The following is a 10,247-nucleotide window of genomic DNA, read 5'->3' on the forward strand; positions in this document are numbered from 1 at the left end:
CATTAATTGCACATTGCACCAGTAAGAGCAGAGTGTGAAGGTTCAATTAGCAGGGTAAGAGCACAGTTTTGCTCAAAATATTGCAATGCACACAACATTATGGGTGACATACCAGAGTTCAAAAGAGGACAAATTGTTGGTGCACGTCTTGCTGGCGCATCTGTGACCAAGACAGCAAGTCTTTGTGATGTATCAAGAGCCACGGTATCCAGGGTAATGTCAGCATACCACCAAGAAGGACAAACCACATCCAACAGGATTAACTGTGGACGCAAGAGGAAGCTGTCTGAAAGGGATGTTCGGGTGCTAACCCGGATTGTATCCAAAAAACATAAAACCACGGCTGCCCAAATCACGGCAGAATTAAATGTGCACCTCAACTCTCCTGTTTCCACCAGAACTGTCCGTCGGGAGCTCCACAGGGTCAATATACACGGCCGGGCTGCTATAGCCAAACCTTTGGTCACTCGTGCCAATGCCAAACGTCGGTTTCAATGGTGCAAGGAGCGCAAATCTTGGGCTGTGGACAATGTGAAACATGTATTGTTCTCTGATGAGTCCACCTTTACTGTTTTCCCCACATCCGGGAGAGTTACGGTGTGGAGAAGCCCCAAAGAAGCATACCACCCAGACTGTTGCATGCCCAGAGTGAAGCATGGGGGTGGATCAGTGATGGTTTGGGCTGCCATATCATGGCATTCCCTTGGCCCAATACTTGTGCTAGATGGGCGCGTCACTGCCAAGGACTACTGAACCATTCTGGAGGACCATGTGCATCCAATGGCGGTGCCATGTATCAGGATGACAATGCACCAATACACACAGCAAGACTGGTGAAAGATTGGTTTGATGAACATGAAAGTGAAGTTGAACATCTCCCATGGCCTGCACAGTCACCAGATCTAAATATTATTGAGCCACTTTGGGGTGTTTTGGAGAAGCGAGTCAGGAAACGTTTTCCTCCACCAGCATCACGTAGTGACCTGGCCACTATCCTGCAAGAAGAATGGCTTAAAATCCCTCTGACCACTGTGCAGGACTTGTATATGTCATTTCCAAGACGAATTGACGCTGTTTTGGCCGCAAAAGGAGGCCCTACACCATACTAATAAATTATTGTGGTCTAAAACCAGGTGTTTTAGTTATTTTGTCCAACCGCTGTATGTTAGAGGGTTAAAGACATAAATTTGTATAAAGCACTAGCAGTCAGAAGTGGGATTCAAACCCACGCCTCAATGAGAGACTGTGACCTGAATGCAGCGCGTTAGACTGCATCCTGACTAGCTTGGGTACCATCGACACCACCCTCGCCCCACATGGACTAAGATTTGTAAGATCTTTTCACATTATTATGTACAGTTAATGTACTGACTGTAACCCATTTGCTGCACTGTACACTTTGTCACTAGGCTGTAAATCATATATCAATAGAAAGGGAGCCCCATATGAGCACTCCAACTGACCAAATAGGTGTGGACCATTGTTAGCACTGTAATGGCACTAGCATGTTAGGGTGTGTTTTCTCTGGTATGAGTGTATTAGGTACAGCCTTCTTGTTGGGTTTTTAACTGACTGGATTATTTATTAAGATTATTTATTATTTTTTAAGAACTCAAACCCTGTTTGTGCTTGTTGTTCGCCTATTAGTTCCTCGTTACCTTGTTGCTGTAGCTCAAGCAGCTTGTTCTGTTGGAACTATGACTGCAGTCTATCAGGGAGCAGTGGCTGACCGCTGGGAAGCCATGCTCATATAGTGGTTAGTACTCTGCGTTGTGGCCGCAGCAACTCTGTTTCAAATCCAAGTCATGGCATTGTCCTCTTGTTTTTATTCTGTTCTCAGGCAAGAGACCGAAATTAGGCTGGAGCTTCAGGAAAGTCAGGACCATGGTCCAACAGGGGCCAGTGGCGCAATGGATAACGTGTCTGACTACGGATCAGAAGATTCTAGGTTTGACTCCTGGCTGGCTCGGTTACCTTATGCCTTTTGTTTTGTCTCTCTAACTCCTTGTGTATGGTTTTCTGTACCCCAGTTCCAACAATGCAGGACAAAGGCTTGTCAGAGCGGAAAGAAGTTGCTGATGCTGGCGCCAGCTGGTATTGAGCCTTGCGGTTTCCCATGTGGTTTAGTGGTCAGGATTCCTGGTTTTCACTCAGGTAGCCTTGGTTTGACTCCCGGTATGGGAATTGGTCTTTATGATTGGACTCGAGCAAAACTTTGCCTGATAGTTCCTTAGTGCCTTGTTGCTGTAGCTCAAGCAGCTTCTTCTACGATATATATCTCGATATTTTTTCATCCCATAAGGTAATAACAACAAGACACTTCTGAGACAAAGCTATGTGTTCCAAATTTTTTACAGGCACTTTTATTAATATTCATGCTGGGAAGCTTCACACAAGAACTATTTTTCCTTAAGAAAAAAAATAACTATTGTAAGAAAAAGTTTGTTTCCTAATGTCTCACCTGAATTACAAATATATTGTCTGGCCCTTTAAGAACGTTAAGTGTACTATAGGGCGCAGGGAGCGAGTGTGTAGGGAAGATAACAGAAATTGACCGTTTCCGGCTGCGCTTGTGTGAGCTTGCGTGTTTTGCACTGAGCTTGTGTGACATTAAAAGTAGCGTTCTCGTTAAACCCCCCTCACATGTTTGGACTTTATACATTATTTTTACATCAGTCGCCACAACATTAACATTTACATTAATATTTTCTTTTACCATATAGAACTCAGTTCTGTAATACAGGCAGAACTAATCATTCATGTTACTGTGTAACTATTACAATATATAATGCATTTTAATCAGCGTTCTGCTTCATGCACTTCAATATTATTTAACAGCTTTATTTGTTGTTTAATTGCTGTTTGCTCCTTGTTTACTGCAGAGTTAGTTCATGCAATTTTATTAATTTTTGGATGTTTATTGGCTGAGAACAAGAAATACTATAATAGAAGATAAATAAATAAATGAGTCTCGGACGTCGGGATATCATCCAGTATAAACTAACGTGCATGTCAGCCCGTGCATGCGCTTGTATGTTTATATTGATTTTTGAAACGAATAACGACTCGTTTTCTTGTTTTTCAACTTTGGGATTTGAAGTGAAAAACGAATGGTACACGGAGCTCGAACATTTTGTCTGGACTTGTTTTCGGCTTTCTCTACAGAATACATTATTCTGCTGCTCATCTGACACTTTGAATCCGAACCATCTCCAAATAATTGAGCCATTATTTTTCTTTTTACTAAGCAGCTCCTCCTCGATAGCTTCTGTCATGTCTTTATCCGTCTCCATGCTATCGCTGCCTGCAGGACTTACTGGTGAAGCGGTGGGGAGGGAGGGGCGAGTTGTGTTCAGTGAGGGAGAGAGGCGGGGCAGGTGAACATGTGCAGAGACAAACTGGGAGAAGAGAAAGTCAAACTGTCGGATCTAATTGGAACGCAACATCTACAGTGTATCACAAAAGTGAGTACACCCCTCACATTTCTGCAAATATTTCATTATATCTTTTCATGGGACAACACTATAGACATGAAACTTGGATATAACTTAGAGTAGTCAGTGTACAACTTGTATAGCAGTGTAGATTTACTGTCTTCTGAAAATAACTCAACACACAGCCATTAATGTCTAAATGGCTGGCAACATAAGTGAGTACACCCCACAGTGAACATGTCCAAATTGTGCCCAAAGTGTCAATATTTTGTGTGACCACCATTATTATCCAGCACTGCCTTAACCCTCCTGGGCATGGAATTCACCAGAGCTGCACAGGTTCCTACTGGAATCCTCTTCCACTCCTCCATGATGACATCACGGAGCTGGTGGATGTTAGACACCTTGAACTCCTCCACCTTCCACTTGAGGATGCGCCACAGGTGCTCAATTGGGTTTAGTCCATCACCTTTACCTTCAGCTTCCTCAGCAAGGCAGTTGTCATCTTGGAGGTTGTGTTTGGGGTCGTTATCCTGTTGGAAAACTGCCATGAGGCCCAGTTTTCGAAGGGAGGGGATCATGCTCTGTTTCAGAATGTCACAGTACATGTTGGAATTCATGTTTCCCTCAATGAACTGCAGCTCCCCAGTGCCAGCAACACTCATGCAGCCCAAGACCATGATGCTACCACCACCATGCTTGACTGTAGGCAAGATACAGTTGTCTTGGTACTTCTCACCAGGGCGCCGCCACACATGCTGTACACCATCTGAGCCAAACAAGTTTATCTTGGTCTCGTCAGACCACAGGGCATTCCAGTAATCCATGTTCTTGGACTGCTTGTCTTCAGCAAACTGTTTGCGGGCTTTCTTGTGCGTCAGCTTCCTTCTGGGATGACGACCATGCAGACCGAGTTGATGCAGTGTGCGGCGTATGGTCTGAGCACTGACAGGCTGACCTCCCACGTCTTCAACCTCTGCAGCAATGCTGGCAGCACTCATGTGTCTATTTTTTAAAGCCAACCTCTGGATATGACGCCGAACACGTGGACTCAACTTCTTTGGTCGACCCTGGCGAAGCCTGTTCCGAGTGGAACCTGTCCTGGAAAACCGCTGTATGACCTTGGCCACCATGCTGTAGCTCAGTTTCAGGGTGTTAGCAATCTTCTTATAGCCCAGGCCATCTTTGTGGAGAGCAACAATTCTATTTCTCACATCCTCAGAGAGTTCTTTGCCATGAGGTGCCATGTTGAATATCCAGTGGCCAGTATGAGAGAATTGTACCCAAAACACCAGATTTAACAGCCCTGCTCCCCATTTACACCTGGGACCTTGACACATGACACCAGGGAGGGACAATGACACATTTGGGCACAATTTGGACATGTTCACTGTGGGGTGTACTCACTTATGTTGCCAGCTATTTAGACATTAATGGCTGTGTGTTGAGTTATTTTCAGAAGACAGTAAATCTACACTGCTATACAAGTTGTACACTGACTACTCTAAGTTATATCCAAGTTTCATGTCTATAGTGTTGTCCCATGAAAAGATATAATGAAATATTTGCAGAAATGTGAGGGGTGTACTCACTTTTGTGATACACTGTATATCGATATACGTGATATTGTCTTATCTTATATCGCGTATGAAAATATATCGATATATTATAAAATCTCGATATATCGCCCAGCCCTACTGCAGTCTATCAAATGAGCAGCAGCTGACTGCTGGGAAGCCGTGATCGTATAGTGGTTAGTACTCTGCGTTGTGGCCGCAGCAACCCCGGTTCGAATCCGGGTCACGGCACTGTCTTTTTGTATGCCGTGCTTCGAAGGTTGATATTCTGTCCTTGGTCAAGAGACAGAATCAGGGCCGGAGCTACAGGAAAGTCATGACCGCGCTTTCATAGGGGCCAGTGGCACAATGGATAACGCTTTTGACTACAAATCAGAAGATTCAAGGTTCGACTCCCGGCTGGCTCGGTCACTTCATGTGTATTAGTTCCTCGGCACCTTGTTGCTGTAGCTCAAGCAGCTTGTTCTGTTGGAACTATGCCTGCAGTCTATCAGGGAGCAGCCGACCACTGGGAAGCAGTGATCGTATAGTGGTTAGTACTCTGCGTTGTGGCCTCAGCAACATCGGTTTGCATCCGGGTCACGGCATTGTCTGTTTGTCTACCTACCTGTCTGTCTGTCTATCTATCACGCCTATTGGTTCCAATCCCACTCTAACCATGTCTGCTTATATTTTAGCCTGGAGAGAAGAACAGCCTCCCAAAAGAGGTGGCGTTAATGCTGATGGCGTCCAAGCCACCTCGCTGTGAACACGTCCTAGAGCTTCTGGAATGGTTCGACACTCCAGAGTGTTATGTTCTAATCCTGGAGCGACCCGACCTCTGCATGAATCTCTTCGAGTACCGCAGAGACGACGCCCTTCCTGAACGTCTGGCTCAGATCATCATGCGGCAGGTGGTTCTCGCTGCACGTCACTGCCAGGATCACGGGGTTCTTCACCGAGACATCAAGGAGGGGAACCTGCTGGTGTGTTTGGACAGTTTAGAAGTGAAGCTCATTGATTTTGGGTGTGGGGACTTGCTCAAGTCGAGCCCCTACAGGGGATTTTCAGGTAATTGTACCTCAGAGGTCAGTAGTTATGAGACACAGATGAAAACGTGTGTGGCCCTCACTGATCTCTCTCACTTTTACTCAGGCACCTTGTTATACGCCCCCCCTGAATGGTTCAAGCGAGGTAAGTATCATGGCTGCCCTGCAACAGTCTGGGGATCTTACTGTTTGTTTTAGTGTGTGGAGAGATGCCGTTCTGGAACGAGAGGGAGATCACTGCTGGACACCTGAAGCTCAAACCTGGTGTGTCTAAGGGTAAGAAGATGCAGGACATTCACATTTAGACCCGTGTACACACATTTTCCATCAGGATTTTGATCTGAACCGATTACTGTACCCAAAGCCTGCCGTCATCTGATCAGGAGCTGCCTGAGCAAGAATCCAAAGAAGCGGCCCAGCCTCGAGAAGATCCTGGAGCACCACTGGTTTCCAGAGAGCCTCAAGAACTAAGTCCAGGTCAGTCCAAACAGATAGGAACAGACCTCAATGGATTTAGCTGAGAGACTGTGTTAGCATGTAGCTCAGATCACGTGTATTGTGATTAATCGTTAATCTGTGTTTTAATTCTACAGGCACCTGTAGAGTTTTAGCAGACGGGTAATAGGTGAGTATATCAGTGACTGATGTTTGCTTCCATGTAATGTTGGAGCAACTCTGGACTGATGGAGATCAGCAATATCTTGTGGATCGGCTTGATGAGTCAGTCGACTGAATAATCCAGACTATCAGTGTACCAGAGTACCATCAGTGTACCAGAGTACCATCAGTACATGATCAGAGTACCACCAGTGCACCATCAGTGTACCATCAGTGTACCACCACGTCAGATCAGAAAGGTGAGCGCTGGAGAAAGTAGCTTAATAAAGAATTAATCTCACAGTGATAAACATCACCTCATTTCAAACATGCTTCCAATCTGGAGACGAAACTCTTCTTCCTTAAACATGGATTTACCACTAATGATGGATTTGGGTGTATTTTTTGGGTTATTGTCTTATAGAAACGAGTCTAACCTACTGGCAGAAGTAACCAGATTTGGGCACCTTGATACCTGGCAGGAAACAGAACACAGCCCTAAAACGTCACTGAGTCGCCACAACAATCTTCAGTGAATGTCTGGAAATGAATTCTGCTCACGTTTAACACATTTTTATTGGACCTTGATTGTGCTGAATTGTTATTTAACTGTCAGTTTATTATTTTGTGTTCCTGCTATTTACAGGTCAACAACTTTGTCTGTCCTGTCCAGTCCTGAAGACACTTCAACCTTCTCCGTCTGGTTTATGAGACAAGAGCTGAAACAAAACCAATAAAATGTCTTTAAAACTGTGAAGCGCAGTGAAGGAATCATTATGTTTTAAGTCGCTATTTTTCTCTAGGACCTAAAAACTGAGATCAGAATGAATCTAAATTCTTCTAGTTTAAATCAAGACGTTTTATAAGCTGATGTGACTGCAGCGCTCCATCACCTGAACCTTAATACAGACGTGAGTGACGAATCACACTTCTCCGTCTGGCGATCCGATGGACGATTCTGGGTTTGGCAGTTGCCAGGAGAACGGTACTTGTCTGACTGCATTGTGCCGAGTGTAAAGTGTGGTGGAGGGGGGATTATGGTGTGGGGTTGTTTCTCAGGAGTTGGGCTCGGCCCCTTAGTTCCAGTGAATGGAACTCTTAATGCTTCAGCACACCAAGAGATTTTGGACAATTTCATTCTCCAATTTTTGTGGGAACAGTTTGGGGATGGCCCTTTCATGGATGAGCCAGTTTGGTGTGGAAGAACTTGACTGGCCTGACATCAACCCGATAGAACACCTTTGGGATGAATTAGAGCGGAGACCGTGACCCAGGCCTTCTCGTCCAACATCAGTGTCTGACTTCACAAATGCGCTTCTGGAAGAACGGTCAAAAATTCCTATAAACACACTCCTAAACCTTGTGGAAAGCCTTCCCAGAAGAGTTGAAGCTGTTATAGCTGCAAAGGGGGGCCGACATCATATTAAACCCTATGGATTAAGAATTGGAGTCACTCAAGTTCATAAGCATATGAAGGCAGATGAGCGAATACTTTTGGCAATATAGTGTATATTTGGTCGGTTGTGGTGGAGCTGTCCACGTTCTTTGTTTACATGGATGAAACAGAAACAAACCCACCAGTCTTTTTCCTTTTGATCTTGGATGAAACAATCAGAGTTTATCCGATGCTTTTAACCCACTGTAATCGTCACAGTTGCTGAGGAAGCGTACTGCCTTCAATGTCCATGCGTGAAAACTCAAGAGACGAAGTTCACGGCTGATACAGCATAAACAATGTCACTAATCAACTGCAAGATGTTAATATAAGACTCGCTGTCCGTTTGTCTTTACGCATCAACAGAGATAAATCCTAAACAGGTGTTTTAACCGCTTACATGACACTTGTTTCACATCACGCTATTTTCTCTGCTTTTTTCTTCTTTTTCCACCCACTTTCTCCCGCTCTTTTCCTGACCTGTGACCCTTCATGCTGATTGGCTTAAACATAAATTAAACGTGGGCTATACATACACTTTACTTTAAAACCATAAAACCATCAGAACATTATATACAAAACAAATAAGAACAACTTATTTACTAGTTATGAATTAACATAAACAAAACATTAGTTACGTCCAAATTTTAATTGGATTACACAAACACACAATAATTTATAATTCTCCAATTTTGAAATGAGTTTTATCTGAAACGACTTTTTTGTTAAAGTAGCGGAACGTGACTTTTTGATGGTTTTTCATCTGATGAACTGCTTTGTAAAAGATCAACAGCTGAAACTCACGACATCCCCTTTAAAATGCAAGAGGTAACAGGATCGATGCTCGCATTCTCCAGTGCAGAAGCATTATGATCATTCACAGACAACATGTAATACGAAAGTCGATGCGTCATTGCTCAGTGAAACGCAACATCAAAAATGAGTTCAGTCTGTAAGTGTTACAATGACATTTACGCTCTATATTTACTCAAATCGTTTTGTTTAAATCTATTTTCATTTGTTATTAATTGACAAACACACAATAACTTATTATTATTCAATTTTGAAATGTCTCGGAGTTTCATCTGAAATGACATTTTTAGTGGGGACAGTGCTCCAGGGACGTACGATGGCTGACCTGGCACTCTGACCCCTGCTTCCAAACAAGCTGGGATATGCAGAGAAAGAATTTTATCTCCATTACCACCTCCAACTAGTTGAATCCTTACCTCCACCTCCACCTTCAATGATTCCAATTCTTTTGCTTCCTTCTCATAACTCCACAGTATCAAATACTGCTCAGTTGTCCTGTTTGGACACTCTGATTCCCAACAGCTTCAGTCTAAATCTCTGCTGCCTGCTTCTAAGTTCTTAAAAACTTCTTTCCAATTTCAGTCTCAGCCAGCTGCTCATTCTCAGTTACAACCACCTTTTTCTCAGGCCCAACCTCCTCAGTTTCAGTCGTCTAATAATCAGTTTCAGTTCCAACTACCTCCTGTTCAATCTCAGTTTCAACAGTCTAGTATTCAGCCTCTAATACCTCCTGTTCAGTATCAGTCCCAGCATTCTTTTCAGCCTCAAGTTCAACAGCCTCTTGGTCCAATCTAATTTGGGCAGAGTGGTGCTCATGCTCAATTCCAACAGAATGGTAACCAGTTTCAACCAACAGCATCAGCTTTACCTAATTCTGTACAACCTCCTAGTTTTTATTTTAATCCTCAGCCTAGACTTTATTGTAATCCATATGTCCCCACCTTCAGTTCTGTGCACGCCACTGCATGAGTGGAAGGTCCTTCTTTTCCCTCCTTTAGTAAAGGTGATCCGCAAGAATTTGCAATGTTGCAACTGGCTTTGAATAACCCGATGCCTCAGTTTGAATCTGAGCATTATAAATATCATATTCTCTCTTAGATCATTTGCAGTTTCCACCAGCACGATCTTTAGCCTTAGCTTATGCTAATGATCCTTGTCCATACTCTAGGGCCTTGTTGGCCTTGCAGCAGAAATATGGACAACCTTGTCAGCTTGTTCTTAGAGAAATTAAAACAATTCTTTCTTTACCTCATATTCGTTCTGGTGATTCTCAGGCTTTTAGTAATTTTGCTTTACGTGTGAGAGCTTTAGTAGGTATGCTTTAATCCTTAGGCCAAGATCAAGGCAAAGCTGAACTTTCTTG

General features: G+C 43.7%; 2 non-coding genes across 2 annotated transcripts; both read left to right on the forward strand.

Annotated features, from left to right (window-relative positions):
* The first annotated feature begins 1,896 nt into the window (after window positions 1-1,896).
* Window positions 1,897-1,969, forward strand: trnar-acg (transfer RNA arginine (anticodon ACG)). The gene has a single exon. It is a non-coding gene; the product is annotated as a tRNA-Arg (tRNA).
* A 3,201-nt stretch (window positions 1,970-5,170) lies between these two features.
* trnah-gug (transfer RNA histidin (anticodon GUG)) lies at window positions 5,171-5,242 on the forward strand. The gene has a single exon. It is a non-coding gene; the product is annotated as a tRNA-His (tRNA).
* The last annotated feature ends 5,005 nt before the right edge of the window (window positions 5,243-10,247 follow it).

The sequence above is a fragment of the Trichomycterus rosablanca genome, chromosome 10 (assembly GCF_030014385.1).
Source record: "Trichomycterus rosablanca isolate fTriRos1 chromosome 10, fTriRos1.hap1, whole genome shotgun sequence".
NCBI lineage: Eukaryota > Metazoa > Chordata > Actinopteri > Siluriformes > Trichomycteridae > Trichomycterus > Trichomycterus rosablanca.